Source organism: Mustela nivalis, assembly GCF_964662115.1.
Source record: "Mustela nivalis genome assembly, chromosome: 11".
Lineage (NCBI taxonomy): Eukaryota > Metazoa > Chordata > Mammalia > Carnivora > Mustelidae > Mustela > Mustela nivalis.
The window spans coordinates 82,644,115-82,660,746 of record NC_139030.1 but is presented as its reverse complement, the minus strand read 5'-3'; the positions used below and the strand labels follow the sequence as shown (position 1 = coordinate 82,660,746).

General features: G+C 43.4%; 1 protein-coding gene across 4 annotated transcripts in view; it reads left to right on the top strand.

Annotated features, from left to right (window-relative positions):
- The window catches only part of SGPP2 (sphingosine-1-phosphate phosphatase 2), a 109,396-nt gene that overhangs the window by 56,645 nt on the left and 36,119 nt on the right, over positions 1-16,632 (top strand). The window contains exon 1 of one of the 4 annotated variants that reach the window (XM_082690425.1): positions 9,021-9,087. The exons of 1 other annotated variant lie outside the window; for it this stretch is intronic. The gene's annotated coding sequence lies outside the window, so the exon portion shown is untranslated. Of the gene's footprint in view, positions 1-9,020; positions 9,088-12,916; positions 13,023-13,752; positions 13,906-16,632 lie in introns of those variants that run through there. 2 more of the 4 variants (XM_082690424.1, XM_082690423.1) reach the window with 2 other exon arrangements.

Here is a 16,632-nt window from a genome sequence, read left to right as displayed (position 1 = left end):
CCCCACCCCAAACATATTTTTATCTCAATCTAACATCATTTTGATAAGATACTTAATACCTACATTTACATATGATGAAATGAAGGATGTGATATTGATAATCCTGCCCAATCCGGCCACCTTCCCATGTCCTCATACTGGTGTCCAGCCTAAAATAAAGGGTGTTTTGGAGGAAATGAAGAGTCTTTGGAATGGGCCCAGTGGGTTAGCCTGTGGGTGGTAGAGAGAATGTTCATGGATGGGCGAAGGCATCTCTTAGGAAAGTTCAAAGAAAAACAATCATATAATGAGTCACTACCACATATATGGGATAAAAAGAGCAGGATTTCAAGACCTCTAAACCTTCGGTCAAGACTGGATCTTTTGGTTTCTTCTGAAGGAAACCTTGTACCTTTTCACCCAGTGACCCAAGTCCTGGTTTCACTTTGCAAGTCAGCTTCTCTGAAAGTTCCTGGCAGTTTTCTTCAGCTTGTTCTTAATCTAAGGTGATGGTTTGAGAGCCTTAAATGGGTTTGCAACCTCAGAGCTGATCTCAAAGTACTTTCACCAAAATTCTTTTAAACCTACACTTTCTCCTACAAAGCAAAACCCATTTAGGTAAAGTTCTCAATATCTTCTTCCCTTTCTTTTCTTTTTAAGCCAAGAGCATATCTGTTGAATTTTACCTGAAACCCGGAAGACAATCCTCCCCTCTTTTGTGTTCCAGGAAATGACTCACTACAAGGACCCACCCTTCCCCAGGTGACTTCAACAAAACTCAGATTTCCCCCTTATCGACCTGTGACAAGGCCAGACTCAACCCTTCAACTCCCATTTTTTGCCTTGTCAATGATCTGAACCCTGTCTCCCCTGACCAGTCTGGACAATAAGTGACTTGGCCAAACTTGGAACTTCTCTCCCTGCCCACACCCCTGAACTTTGACCCACCTTTGCCCCATACAGCACATAGCCCCTCCTGAAGGGCCCCCCTGAGAATAAATTGAGCTCAGGGTCCATATGCTCTGATCTACTGTCCTGTCTACCTCTCCATGCCCGGGGAACGTCTTCATTCCTTCCTAGTAAAGGAAAGCCCTTCTCTGACTAATCTTTGAATGCTCATAGATCTCCCAGTCAAAGAGGTTGCCTGATTGCCATAGTTCCCCTCCATTTCTTGCAAGAATCCTTTCCAATAAATCTCTCCTTACCTGAATCCACATTTAGGACTTTTTTGTTTGTTTGATGGAGGCAATGAAGAAGCTTGGAGAATTCCAAGGTATTCCAAGGTATTTAGAATAAATACCTGTGTGGGGCGGCACTACCGTTTTCTTCCAAATACTATTTTGTGGCAAATTTTAGTTTGTGTTTGTTGCCCTTATGCCACATACAGTGTTTTGTGTTGCAGAAAAACTTTCAGGAAGGCATTTGAATTTCTCCTCTAACTAAGGCAACATGCAAATAACTAAATGAGGAAACGGGGCCCTCTTGTTCAGGCTGGTATTTAGCCTCACTTGGACTAGTGGTGGAAACCAGATAGAGATCTAAAGATTGCTGCTTGAACAGGAAATAGGTTCCTAACTTTATTTTTATAGTGTCCAATCACAAGCATTAGCTAGGATTGATTAGATTATAAGAGAGGCAGTTGACCCTTGAACAGCATGGGTTTAAGCTTTGCAGGTCCAGTACACTCAGATTTTTTCAGTAACTGCAGCCTACCGCTATAAAGGTGAATGCATTTTTCTTACAATTTTCCTAATAACATTTTCTCTAGCTCACTTATTGTAAGGATACCATACATAACACGTAGAACATACAAAAAAAATGTGTTATCTAGCTGTTTTTATTATCTGTAAGGCTTGTAGTCAACAACAAGCTATTAGTAATGACATTCGAGGGGTGCCTGGCTGGCTCCGTCAGTAGAAAACGGGACCCTAGAGATCCTCGGGGTTGTGACTTTGAGCCCTACGTGTGGTATCAAGTTTACTTAAAATAAAAAGAAAATGCGTTTTTAAGTTACACGCTGATTTTCCACATTTCCCCATGTGCCTCTAACCCCTATGCTGTTTCAGGGACCAACTGTATATTCAAATGTAACTACAAAAGCATCTTCCACAACCAAACATTGCATTATTTCTGTATGTTTTCCCCCTTTATTTTAGGGCTGGCTTTCGCAGCATTCATGAGAACCGTTGAGAACCTGCTCTCTAATACCCCCTTCTCCATGGGGTGCAGACAGTCTATTAACTTGTTTTATTACTGTTTTCTAAGTGAATAAATAGTTCACAGAGATCATGGATTTTTAAAGAGTGCTGTATCACTTTCAAATAATATGTGGAAAAACTAATTCTATTAGGTCATGTGCGCTGTTGATTCAGCTTTATCAAATGTGTGTTTTACTCAACATGCTGGTTAATTCAGGGACCTTGATCTCATGAGATGTAGGATCAGATCTGGAGTAATCAATCCTACAATTTTTTGTTCACCTCAGTAGGTGAGCCTACAAGTTACACAGTATCAAAGAAGGTGTTACATAGCATTGTACGTAGATTCTCAGTTCTGTCCTAGAGCACTGGCTACAAGCTACAATCCTAAATTACTTACGGATATGCTCGACTTGTTGACTTTTATTTTTTCATGAGCTTCTTGGTAGATCCAAAGAGTAGGACTTTTAAATCAAAACATCCGAATGATCTCCCTTCACACAGGGAGCTGTGAAACAGAAAAGCTATAAAATAAACACAAGCCGCCTTAAAACTGTTCATGTCCACTGGGTCCTCACGTCTCAGATTGATCTGCTTCCTGAAGCAGTGAGCAGAGCCATTCTCCAGGGAACCATGAGCAGTGCACTTATTCATTTAGTAGAGATTTTTGTTCTATACTGTGTCCTTGTAATTTTATATTTCCCACATTTCTGGAAATATGCCTTCAGTGCAAGCCTGCATCATCTTTATTTAGCGCCATTGCATTAACTTTCTAATGAATCTCCTTCCAGCGATTTAAATGTCCCCCTCCCCCCCACACCCACAGCATGTAGTGTGACCTCTCATGCAAATCTGACTACACACCACTCTTTAAAACACATTAATGTCCAAACACCTTAAAACTACCTGTAAGGCCTTTTACAAGATTCCTGCCTAAATCTCTACCTTTAGTCCTTCTTCCTATCCGTTCTCTGGAATTGCAGAAATCCTGGTGATGACCCACACTCCCATCTCAGGGTATGCATTTTAGGCATACCCTGCTCTGCTTTATGCTTCCTTCCCAGAACTGCCACTGTCTCTCATGATGTCCCCAGCCCCTGTTTGCTGCAAGACTCAGCACCGGCTTCATCTTTAGAAAAGTCACCTGGATCTTGTATGTGCATTCCCTCCTAGATGGCTCCTTATTGTCCCTCAAAGCTACCACATAGTAGCTACTCAAATAATTGGGTAAAATAAATAAAGGCTGTTTCTACAAAGATGACTTAAGAGTTGTCCCCTCTTGGGGACAGACCTGCAAAGAAGTATCGAACAGTTCAGTGTACTTAAGGTACTCTCAAAATCTACAAAACCCTGGGGTAGTGCCCTGGAGAGCTTTCCGAGTGGAATTCCTCCGCACCGTCTGGAATAGTTCTCCAGTGTCCCTGCTGGAAAGTCAGGACCCACATTTGGTCGAGGTTCCATCAAGGTGTTTTCAGTATGAGATGAATAATTCTTATTTGTTTCTGACCTCATAAATAGTCAAATCAGAAACCAGACTTCATTTGCTTTTTAAAAAGAGGGTCACTTTCTTACCCTGTCTTTGTTGGGCAACAACTCGAATCTTAGTCACTCATTTATTTCTTTAACCAATATCTGACGACACTAACCTAAGTGCTGGGGAATGAGCAGCAAACAAGACAGATGCCCTCCTGGGATTACCATAGAGGCAAAATAGAAATAAGGAAATTGATACAGTCGAGATGGTCTGATTATCATTTGGGCCACAACTAGGGGGAGAGCAGAGACCTACTTGAAAGATCAAGAAAGAGCCCTTTGGGGGAACCTGGGTGATTCAGTGGGTTAAAGCCTCTGCCTTCAGCTTAGGTCATGATCCCAGGGTTCTGGGATGGAGCCCCACATTGGGCTCTCTGCTCAGCTGGGAGCCTGCTTCCCTTCCTCTCTCTCTGGCTGCCTTTCTGCCTACCTGTGATCTCTGTCAAATAAATAAAATCTAAAAACAAAAAACAAAAAAACCCGCTTTGTGCTGTTTCACTTAACCCAAGGCTTGAAGGATGGGGGGGAGCCAGCCAGGTGGGAGGCTGAGGCAGAGATTTCCAGGTTGAGACAGGTGGAAAGGGCAAGGATCCCCCGCTGACCCAGGCACTATTCCAGACTCCATGTCTCGAGTAAGGCGGGGCATTGCTCAGGGTGAGGATGGGACCAAGAAAGTAAAAATACATAGTCTAAATCGAGGCAGGGTAAAATTCTATGAAGAAACATAAAAAGGTGTGGGGAGAGGTAGCCGTGTTAGGGAAGGGGGTCAGGGAAGGTCTTTCCCAGATGGTAGCATTGGGGCACAGGGCTGACTTGACACGTAGTTACTTAGAGCTCACGTGCAAATTGTGGCAAATCTGGAATGTTTCACACTTAGCAGCAGTCTTTCTTTCTTTCTTTTTTTTTTTTTTAAGATTTTATTTATTTGACAGACAGAGATCACAAGTAGGCAGAAAGGCAGGCAGAGAGAGAGAGAGAGGAGGAAGCAGGCTCCCTGCTGAGCAGAGAGCCCGATGTGGGGCTCTATCCCAGGACCCTGGGATCATGACCCAAGCCAAAGGCAGAGGCTTAAATCCTCTGAGCCACCCAGGTGCCCCAGCAGTGGTCTTTCTATATCCACAATGTCTGTATTCATTTGGAATTCATTTGGAAACCGCGGTTCTCAAGAAGTCTGAACGACCTGGCAAGCAAGACCCGAAGAAGAAGCTAGAAGATGGGGAGATTTTTTAAAAGCTCCAAGCCACCTTCCAGGGGGTCTTTTCCATCTTCGAAGCAAACTTGGGCTGTGATTCAAATCTCTAAGATGTTTTGTGGAACTTTGCACAAAGGCTTGTGTTGCCCACGACTGCGTGGACTGTGGCCTTCCCGTGGCTGGTGCAAGTGAGGGACAAGGGTTCAGCCAGAAGAACATGGATGTGCCTGCTGGCCCAGAAAGCAGACACCAGCTCTCAAGCCTCTCCCATTACAAAGGGTCACCGGGAGGTTATAGCGCTGGTTGCAGTCCCATTTGGGGGTTGCTGACTGTGTGATCCCCAGCCCCCCCTAATAGAGTTAATCACTCGCTGGCCAACTGGAAAATCAGTGGAGCCTGTGTCCCTCATGCCCGTCCTCCTCCAGACTCCCTCCTTTGCCTCCTGCAGAGAGCAGGCGTCAGGCTGGGGACCCTCTGGGAGTCTGTCCCTTCCTGCTCATAGATCTGTGCTTCTGGGGAGTCGTCTAGCTCCAGGGGAGGAGGGCCAATTCTTCTCTGCCTGGAGAAGCCTTGTAATGAAGCCTTCCTCTGGAGCGGCAGAGGAAGCAGGGAAGACAGGACATGAGGGGGAAAAACAAAACAACAACAGCAAAAACAAAAACAAAACAGATTTTTGGAAGAAAAACATTCTTGCAGCCGAAATGAAAAGGAAACTTGATTTTCAGAGATGACAGGCTCAAGCCTATTTCCACATCTACCACCCCTTGTCAGATGCAGTGGCATCTCAGTTTTTAGGGGGTGGGAGTTGTGTTTTGGGGGTTGGTATTGTTATGTTTACACCAAGCAAGCCCTTCCATAGAGCTCACTAGAACCAGAGGTCTCTTGGCAGAGATCCTGAAGGATCAGGGTACCGGCGGCTGACATGAAAACTTACAGTGTTACCTTCCCACGTCAGGCTGGCTCAGAGTCGGTCTGAACCATTTGGCTGGCAGAAAGATGTCAACTGGAGAGGAATTAACCCAGTGTGTCTGGCTGACTGGTTTCGTGCCTGAGGCATGAAAACCTCCACCTGGATGTCGGGTGGGGGCTCAAGTACTCTCCCCTCTCTAGAAGAGGCTGTCCAAGGTTCAGATGTTTCTCAGGAGTAAGGTTAAGTCTTAGACCAGGACCAGATACTTTGGTAAGTGGGATGGCAAGCTGCTGTTCCCAGGGCTATGATAGTGGGGGAGGGGAGCAGCAGAGTCCTGACTGTGTGGGTCCTAACGTTCATAGTCATTTGAAATAATGATAGTTGTTCAAACATGAGTATGAGGGGCGCCTGGGTGGCTCAGTGGGTTAAGTCTCTGCCTTCGGCTCAGGTCATGAGCTCAGGGTCCTGGGATCAAGCCCTACATTGGGCTCTCTGCTCAGCAGGGAGTCTGCTTCTCTCTCTGCCTGCCTCTCTGCCTACTTGTGATCTCTCTCTGTGTGTCAAATAAATACATGGATAAGAGTATGAAATTGGCTTTGCCCGGTGCTGATAGCTAAGCCAGTGATGTCAGCCTGAGAGTGGAAATAAACATTGTGTAAAAGAATAAAATAGAAGAGACCATTTGACTGTTCTCCCTGATTCATTGAGTAGATACATAGCCAGGCTGCCCTCGCCCCAAACTGACATCATCCACGTTGTCCTAAGTGAATTTTCCTCCTTACATCCTATGATTATGGCTTCCATAATTTTGTTAGCTTGCATATTGAATTTTTATTCTTATGCATTTCCTTAGCTCTCCATTTTATTCCAGCCTTTTAACTGGTAATTTCGTTTGCTCAGGGACTGCAGCACAAGAAGGCACCTTATCAAGAAAGCGCGCCTTCCGCGCGAAGGTGTGGCTGTTCGAGTATGAGGAAATGTAGTTGGCGGTACCAGCCTTTAGAGACAGAGAGCACCCAGACCTGAAGGTCTGGGGACTGTCACCCACTGTTCTCACCCCAGTTAGCTCGATGTTAAATTCCTTGCTGAGGAAGATTTGGACATATGTGGAGGGAACAGATCTGGGCAAGCAGACGGCCCCTAACCCTTGAACTTCCTCCAAGAAGGGCCATTAGCACACTGTTTTCCTGATTAAAGAGGGTTGTAATCCCTTCGGGTTACAGCAGGAGTTCCCTGAGCCCGAGCCATTAACCGTGTATCTTTCTGTGCAGCACAGTTCAGTGGTCCTGGGAAAGGCAAGCCAACGAGACGCAGCTGACTGCACTCAGAACTTGAATGGATGAGGCTGCAGGCTTGACTCCTTGAAGTCTTTAATCCTTCCAGAAAGAGAGCTTTCTTATTTTATTTTAATTTTTTTATTTTTTAAAATTTCTCTTGTGTGACCACCATTCAGAGCTTTTCTGAGTTGTATAGGCATTCAGGCTGTCAAATCCACCGAGGCAACCTCTAGCTCCAAATGTTCTAAAACCTCAAGACCCTCTCTTTTACAGGAAGCCAACTTGAAATGACCGAACTCTGACTAAATGTGTGAGGAAAGCCTGGAAAACTAGGGGTCTAATATCAGACCATTAGCCTAAAATTAGGCTCAGTGTCTGTCAAAATCGGCATGATGTCCACCCCAACTTCCCCACACCCAGAGACTCCCTCCTCCACAGATGCTGCCGTAGAACATAGATTTTTTTCTCGTGTCTCCAATTTAAGACTAGACTCCCTCTGAGGCTAAAGATATCTCAAGATCTAGTGAGCCTGAATCCCATTTAAACAGTACCTACGCTTTTTCCAATTGATTTCTTTTTTCTTCAGAAAATTCTGACACACATTATAGAAAGGCAAATGCTTTAGTCTACACAGCTGTTTTTGTTTTATTAAATGTTTGGGGTTGGGTGGAGTTGAAAGGGACATGTAAGAACATTTGTTTTTATGACCAGCAATTTTTAAGACAGATGCTTTATGGTGAAGCAGAAGTTAGTGGGTGTCCCTAGCCTGGCCTGAGCTTGAAGAAGGTTCTGGGAAGACATTCCTTGTGTCACTCTCATAAATTTTCCCATTTGCTAGCCCCACTTCTAGAACACGACTGATAGAATTGTGGGAACATTTGTAAAAGATGAACAAAACAGAGAAACTAGCCGAGGTGAGGTAGGAGATTTGCTCAATTAAGTTTTTAAAAATCACCAGGAATTAGGGTAGTACGTGAAAATGTTTTGGGAAAACTTTGAGATAAAAAATTCATAATTTGGGGCACCTGAGTGGCTCAGTTGTTAGCCATCTGCCTTCAGCTCGGGTCATGGTCCCAAGGTCTTGGGATCGAGCCCCGCATCAGGCTTCCTGCTGGGCGGGAGGCCTGCTTCTCCCTCTCCCACTTGCTTGTGTTCCCTCTCTCACTGTGTCTCTGTCAAATACATAATATCTTTTAAAATTTTTCAAAAATTCATAATTTAAATTTACCTACTGGTCTCCCCTTCTCATTATATCTCTGGAGAAAAATAAGAGAATGACTTCCCGGAGTCCTTTGAAGATAGAAAACAGTGCTTTCCTGACTTTTTGCTGGAGCATATCTTATATTTGCTTTATCATATATAGGCTGCTGTTAGCAATGTTGATTTATAACCTCTAAATGGCTCCCAAGCTGATGGATATACAAGCAAGTAGGGATTTAGGGAAAGGCAGCAGCAGCTTATTATTAATGCTCTGCGCTGAAAAGCTCTGGCTTGCTATTGATAAACACAAGAGCTCTGGAGGGAGATGATAGCTCATTCTGGAAGCTAATATTAGAAATGGTAACAGTACTGAGGCCAAGCCAGTGAGCTTCCCATTCAGCTTGGCAATGACATTGCACACAGCCTTGGCAGGACTAGGGATTCAGGAGTAATGATCATGGACATTACATGACAGCATGCCAGAAGGGCCATTATGATCCTCACCCATGATCATCACAGAACCATCACGATCCATGAGCAGTGATAGCGTGGACCATGGCCTTAGGCTCCTCTACATTGCCAAGGTCGTCATGGATAACCTTGGCCAGGAGGGCCGAGCACTAGGTCTGTAGATGGTATTGCTGACAGTTTTCAAGCAGTTGTCCTTTTCACAGTTATCTCACTTTCTGAGCATTGTGACATCAACACAGGGGTTCAGGATGATAATCCTTTGTCTTCACCTTTCAAGTGAGCACCTGCCTTGCGTAAGATGGTAAAGATAGCAGTGGCCTCTATGAGGTATTTAGCACATCAGCCCATTGGATGTTGGTGGGATCTTGCTTCTGGAAAATGGGGATGGAATTCCTGCTGTCAGGTTCCCATTCTCAGCCCTGTTGTTGCCTTGCACCTGCTAAGGGTAGAATCACTTACTAACATGTAGCCCATGTTATCAAGGTCAAGGAAGGGAATCACTAATGGCCACAATGGCCACTTTGGAAATAGGCTGGTGACAAGGCACCCGATACAGGCAAATCCCCTTAATCTAACTTTTACCATCGTGACAAGGATGTGGCCAGCACCGCATAAAAAGATGAAGCTTCTGGAGCACCTGGATGGCTCAGTAGGTTGAGAGGCTGACTCTTGATTAGGCTCAGGTCAAGATCTCAGGGTCCTGGGATTGAGCCCTCAGGGTCCATGCTTGGGGGCAGGGAGTGGGGGAGAGTCTGCTTGAGGATTTCTCTCCCTCTCCCTCTGCCCCACTTCTGCTCATGCTCACTCCCTCTCTCTCCCCCTCTCTCGCTCTAAAATAAATAAATCTAATTTTTAAAAAAAGGTGAAGCTTCTATTGAGTGGAGAAGAACTGAGAGTTGTGTGAATTTTATTTTTTTATTTTATTTTTTTAAAAGATTTTATTTATTTATTTGCCAGAGAGAGAGAGAGAGCACAGGCAGGCAGAGTGGCAGCAGAGGCAGAGGGAGAAACAGGCTCCCTGCCAAGCAAGGAGCCCGATGTGGGACTCGATCCCAGGATGCGGGGATCATGACCTGAGCCGAAGGCAGCCGCCTAACCAACTGAGCCACCCAGGTGTCCCAGAGTTGTGTGAATTTTAAACATGAAAAAGGAAGTAATGCATTTTAGGCCAAGTCCATGTAGCAAGGTGGAGTACAAAGGGTTATGATTTGTTCAAATCTATTTGGTTCCTGAGTTCCAGATGGCAAGTGACAGGAGGTTTGATAGCAAGAAATTTATCCACATGTTTACCTCCGTCTCTTCAGCTTCAGATTTCAGAAAACAAGAATTTGGCTAGTGATGGATACATGCATATTTACTGCTTGTTTGCTTGCTTGTATGCTGCGTGCGTTCAGGACCTAGGCTTGTTGCAGGGGCCAGGGAGGCTGGGTGGCTCAGTCGATTCAGTGTCCGACTCTTGATTTTGGCTCAGGTCATGATTTCAGGATCATGGGATCGAGCCCTGCATCCATCTGGCTCCACACTCAGTGGGGAGTCTGCTTGTCCCTCTCCTTCTGGTCCTCCCCCTGCTTGCACACATGCGTGCTCTCTCTCTCTCTTTCTCTCTCTCTCTCGTTCTCAATAAATAAAAGCTTAAAAAAAAAAAAAAGCATAGCCTAGTCTAGAGGTAATCGTATGAAAATTAGTGGCGATTGGCAACCTCATAATTATGTAACTGTGATTCCCAGAGTGCCTAGTACGTCAGAAGGAGAGGTTTGTTTGTTTGTTTGTTTGTTTGTTTTAAATATGTATATCTGAGTTCTACTTATGTTGTAAAATATAACCAACAATCAGGTTGATTTCACAAATGTTTTATTAGAAATGAGTAAGCCACTCTGAAGACCAGTATTTAATAATATGAGACGTCCATGAATGCAGCAAAATCTAGAAGGTGGTGTGTAACTGACTGTCGTTTAGAAAATGCTAATGAGAGTTTGACCTGGGGGGGACCGCAAACCTAGCTGGGTAGGAGGGCCACAGAAAGGGTCACAACAGAGGTCCAGACAAATTCCAGTTAAAACAATGCCAACTCAATCATGAAAATACTAAGAAGCTAATCATTCAGGCTGTCCTTGCCCCACAGAGACCAAGGATGATGCTTGGCTGATTGGTAAAGCTGATTGCCAAAGAATTCTTTTAGGCTCTTGGTTTTTTGATTGCTTGGGGTGATTTTCCTGAATTTGTTGGGTTTCCACCCTGTGGGAAAGTCCCTTTGCAGGCTTTACTGTTTCTGATGCAGGCAAGAGCAGGAAGAGTCTGGGCTCAGTCGTCAGTCAGCCACGACTGAAGGTGGAGTTTCCTAACAGCTTAAATTCTAAGAATTTTTTTCTTCTTCTTTTGCTATAGCCTAGGCTGCCTGGCTGGGTTACACGCACAGCATTTTAGTGCATGCTTGAAGATGCAAGTAGTTTGTGGTTTTAATCAGATGAAAAAGTTGAACATGGTGAGGGACTAACATCTATTGCATTTTTGCTTTCAGGGGTCTATAAAAATAAAGGTTTTGATCTTTCAACATTATTTTGCAGTTTGTTTTTCTATAGTCAGCAGGGTCGACAATGAAAATACTTAAAAATGTGAGGGAGGAGTCTCATAAAAAGGACTTTTCTTTGCCATGGTTGCATTGTTATCTGAAGGGAATTTTTATTTTGTATTTTTATTTGTATGAAAAACTCAAATAGTGTACAAGGTAGCCACCCCAGACCTCAGTTCTACCCCAGCCTGTGATTCTGCTATACACAGTTTCCCACACACCTACATGCATTTATATGTAAACACATTTTTAAAAAAATACAAATAGGATCAATATGTACTCTTGCAGACTCTGGCTTTTTTTCACTTAACTATTTCATAATGCTTTTTGAACTGTGGCATAATTTATTTAACCAGTGGTCTGTCATGGATATTTAGTTTCCAAGTTTTTGTGATTCACTGGTTGAAGGAGTGTGGGTTTATGCATGATTTTAGCTTTTGTATGTGCTCTATAATTATTAGAACTGAAGACACCCATTCTGTCAGTGGGTGTCATTTTGGAGGTGACATCTCTCCAGTAGTGCTTAAAGGATGCTTTGGTCCCAGCCTTCTGCTGGATGGTTCATTGGTGGAATGGTACAGCTATGAATTTGGTAATTTTCTTGTCAGCGGTGACATCATAATCTCTTAGTCCCAGGGTAGTCAAGTGACCTCTATTGTGTGCTACATGCGTGTAACGGGTTAGGATCATGGAATTTGGGCTCCTACAGAAAGATATTTGTTTGAATATATTAATCGTCAGATGCTTAGTGGTGGAATATGGTGAGAAGACCATAAGATTTGGAATCAGAAAACAAAATTCAAGTCCAGCTCCACTACACAGATTATGTTATCTTTAGTGAGACATTCACCATCTCAGTTTCCCCATCTGTAAAGTAGGAATGATAAGAATATTAAATAAGATCTCTGAAAACGCACTCTAAAAAAAAAAAAATCACTGTACAAATATTAGGTTTTTACTGAACCCAGCTCCTTCTTAATAATGAAAAGGAGGCTCAGTTGGTTGTAAGTAATTTTTCTAAAGGTGTTCATATGTCTATGACTTAGTTACTAATCTTTGTGCCTTTAATATGTCTTCAAAAAGTTCAGAAGCAGATCTGAGCCTGAAAAAAAATGGAGCATTAGGAAGAACCAGCAAATGTTGTAACTTAATTATTTTATTTTTCTCACCTGTCATTTGTGCTTTAGTTATTATATCTCCATTTCCAAGGGACCTTGAATATGTAAAGACCGGTTTTCTGTCAGTCTTCAGTGATTTATGGTGTTTGCTCTGTAATTTCTTTGTTTTGGTGCTTCAGGCATGGAATGAAATCTTATTAGTTTGAAATTACAGTTGCTTCTCTCAGTGACTCACCATCCCACCCCACCCCCACTGCACACACACACACACACACACACACCCCACACTGGAAATGAGCTTATAAAATAAAGCCATGCCACAAGTACAAGACGACATTCACTAGCTGAAAACAACTCAGGCTGGCTGGTAGGCAGGGGCTTCTAGAATGTTCTGAAATAACCATAACAAAGAGCTGTTTAAAGCTGCCACAGAGACCCCCCACCCCACCCCCATCCCCGCATCTTCCAGGAAGAAGGGAGGACCCTACCCAGGGTCAACAGGAACACAGCCCAGTGCGGCCAGCCTCTTGTAAAAAGTGTTGATCTGGAAAGCTTCCGCAGCTAAATGCTTTAAAGTGAGTCCCCTACTCCTACTTTGGAGTAGGTGGGTTTTCAGCAGCCTTCTGTGTGGCTTTGGTAGTCACCCCCTGGCTGCCCTGCAGTACCCGGTTTGGGCAGAGCTGGGCGGGGCTCCTGAGGCAGAGAATATTAGTAATCCCCCTAGGGCTTCTCTGGGGCGGTACTGGAAGGCGTTGTCAGTAACACTTGGCAGCAAAGGATTTCAAGGACACAAAGAAGAGGTGTTTCAAGGACCCATTTTGATGTCTAGTTTCTCTCTTTTCAAAATGTGTTGAAATTCACATATCATGATATGTGAATACATTTAAAGGAATGTAATTCAGTGGTTTCTAGTGTATTCATGAAGTTGTGCAACCCTTACCCCGATCTACTTTCAAAACAGTTTCATCTTCCCTAAAAGAAGCCTCCTATCCTCACTCCCCTCCCCTCTAGCCCCAGACAGCCACTGATCTAATTTGTCTCTACGGACTTGCCTATGCTGAACATTTCACATACATGGAATAACACAGTATCTGTGCTTTTCTCATCTGGCTGCTTTCACTTAGCATAATCTTTACAAGGTTCGTCCACATTATAGACTGTTTCTGTACTTCATTGCTTTTTATGAACACATAATATCCCATTGTAAGGATATACCCCATTTTGTTTCTCCATTCATCAGTGGATGAATGTTTAGGTTGTTTGTTTAAATTTCATGGCTATTGTGAAGGATGATGATAAGACCATTCATGGGCAAGTCTCTATGAGGACATAGGTTTTCAATTCTCTTGGGTACATAACTAGAAGTGGAATGATTGGGTGTCTGGTCTTTCTTCATCCAAATCATCAGATCAGTAATGAGCAGCAGAGGAATGAGCTTAATTTGGTTGGACAAGATGGGTATGTATGGCCAGAGAAACTGTGGTCTTTGGATTACATGTTAATGTTCTCTAGTCTCCAGCAGTTAAACAATGATATAACTCAATTCCTGACTTCTTAAAAATAAATCCGTGGATAGGTGAGCTATAAATCCCAGTGACTCACAATGTCTCTGCCCCATGAGACCTAAGGAACACAGTTTTTGTTATTGTAATTTTATGTTACTGTGAGCTATGGGTATAGGAGGAAGGAGGAAAGATGTTAAAGTTTATCAAAGTGTGCTTCTGGATGGAGGATGGTTGGGGGAACGTAAGAATTTAGCTTTTATTATAACAACAGTGGAGCCTTTACACCATGGGGATGGGGATGCTTCCAGAGGAGGAGGACAAATGGGGGAGCTGATAATCTCATTGTATAAAAAAGAATGATTAACTGCCTTACTAGTAATAATGTTCTTGCAAGGATCCTCTATTTTCAAAACTATCTGAGTTTTATTTAACTAGTTTGAAGAGTAAAATCTTGTTAATGTGAGATGTGTTAGACACAGTGGAGTTGTCAGTGGAATTGTAATAACACGAAAGGACAACCACACAAAGAGAGCATGCACTGTTTTCTCTGAGTGCCCCAGATGAGCCCAGATATTAAGATTAGACCCCAAGCTGTAAGTCCTTCCATGCAGGCAAGACGTATTTTGTGTTGACAGAACTGGTTTCCTAGAAAAAGCCTTTTGTCTGCTTGGGATCAACAGTAGCCTATCCAGAAAACTAGATTTTATCCCCTCACCTATACATTTCCTTTCTCTTGTAATCAGGGCAGAAGTATTAAAAAAGAAAAAAAAGACTAATTCCTTGTCACCAAATGCCACAGGGCCCCAGCACCGTACGGGGGACCCAGACAGCTTTCTAAGGCGTTAATGATCTATAATTACTTCCTGCCTTGCTGTGTCTCATGGATTTTTCCCTCACGTATAGGTCTTTGGGGCCTCAGCCCAAAGGAACATGATGGATGATGAAACTTAATTTGGTCCCTTTAGGTAGGAGGACCCTTCAACAATACAGAGTGAAACCTTCCATTTAGGGCCAGCCATGTCAAGTTAATCATTATACTCTTGAACTGCAAACTAAATGGAGAAATAGTTCTCTTCTGCCATAGTACTCTTTTTTTCTTTTTTTTTTTTTTAAAGATTTTATTTATTGTAGAGAGCATGTGGTCGGGGCTGGGGGCGCCAAGGGGCAGGAAGAGAAGGAGAGGGAGAAAGAATCCTTGAGCAGAGTCCCCTTTGGCTGGGGAGCCCCTCAGGGCTCCATCCCAAGTAACTGAGATCATGACCTGAGCCAAAAATTAAGAGCCAGCTGCCCAACTGACTGAGCCATCCAGGCACCCCTGCCATAGTGCTCTTTTTAATAGATTTGATTTTTTAGAGCACTTTTAGGCTCATAGCAAAATTGAATGAAACATATAGAGAGTTGTCATATAGTCCTTGCCCTCAGCCAAGCACAGCCTTCCCCATTATGATCATCGCCCCCTCAGACCAGTACATTTGTTAGAATTGAGGAGCTTACACTGACATGTGATATTCCCACAAAGTCCATAGTCTACAACTCACTGTTGATGTTGAATATTCCGTGGGTTTGGACAAATGTCTAATGACTTCCATGCACCATTACAGTACCATACAGAGTAGTCTTATTGCCCTAAAAATCCCCTGGGCTCTCCCTAGTCCTCTTCCCTCCCCTCCAGTATCTGCCAACCCTTGATCTTTCTACTCCTCCACAGTTTTGCCTTTTCCAGAATATCATATAGATGGAATCCTATAGTATGTCACCTTGTCAGATTTTTTTTTTTCACTTAGTAGTATGGACTTAAGGTTCTTCCATGTCTTCTCATGGCTCGGAAACTCGCTTGTTTTAGCTCTAGTATTCCTTTGTCTGGGTATACCACAGTTTATTTATCCTTTCACCTACTGAAGGACATCTTGGTCGCATCTAACTTTCGGCACTTATACATAAAGCTGCTATGAACACTCATGTGCAGAGTTTTGTGTGGACATAAGCTTTCAGCTCATCTGGATTAAATACCAAGGAGTGTGATTGCTGAATCTCACAGTAAGAGGTTGTTTCGTTTTGTTAGAAGCCCCCAAACTGTTCTCCAAAGTGGCTCTGCCATTTCGCATTCCTGCTGGCAAAGAATGAGCATTCCTGTTGCTCCCCCTCACCAGCCTTTAGCGTTGTTGGTGTTTTAGATTTGGGCTGTACTGGTAGATGTGTAATGATATTTCATTGATTTATTTTGTAATTCCCTAATGACGTGATACTTATATCTGCGGTAAAGTTTTTATATATTAGACTTTATGATTCTGTCAGACCGAGCGGAGTTTTTTCTTTTTTCTTTTTTCTTTATCTTTTTCTTTTTCTTTCTTTCTTTTTTTTTTTTTTTAAGCAGGACAGTGTTGTTTTATTGAAGTAAATGAAATGCAAGGAAGCTAAGCATACTTCCTGCTCATGTTTTGATTCATAGACTCCCTGAGAACAAAGATCTGGTCTATCTTGTTCTTCATGGTGATCCCCAGTCCAGCACGGTGCCTGGTCATTCATACACTATTTGCTGAATATAGTGGATTAAATGGTAGTCTTCAAAAAGATACGTTTGCGGGCACCTGGGTGGCTCAGTGGGTTAAGCCGCTGCCTTCAGCTCAGGTCATGATCTCATGGTCCTGGGATCGAGTCCCGCATCGGGCTCTCTGCTCAG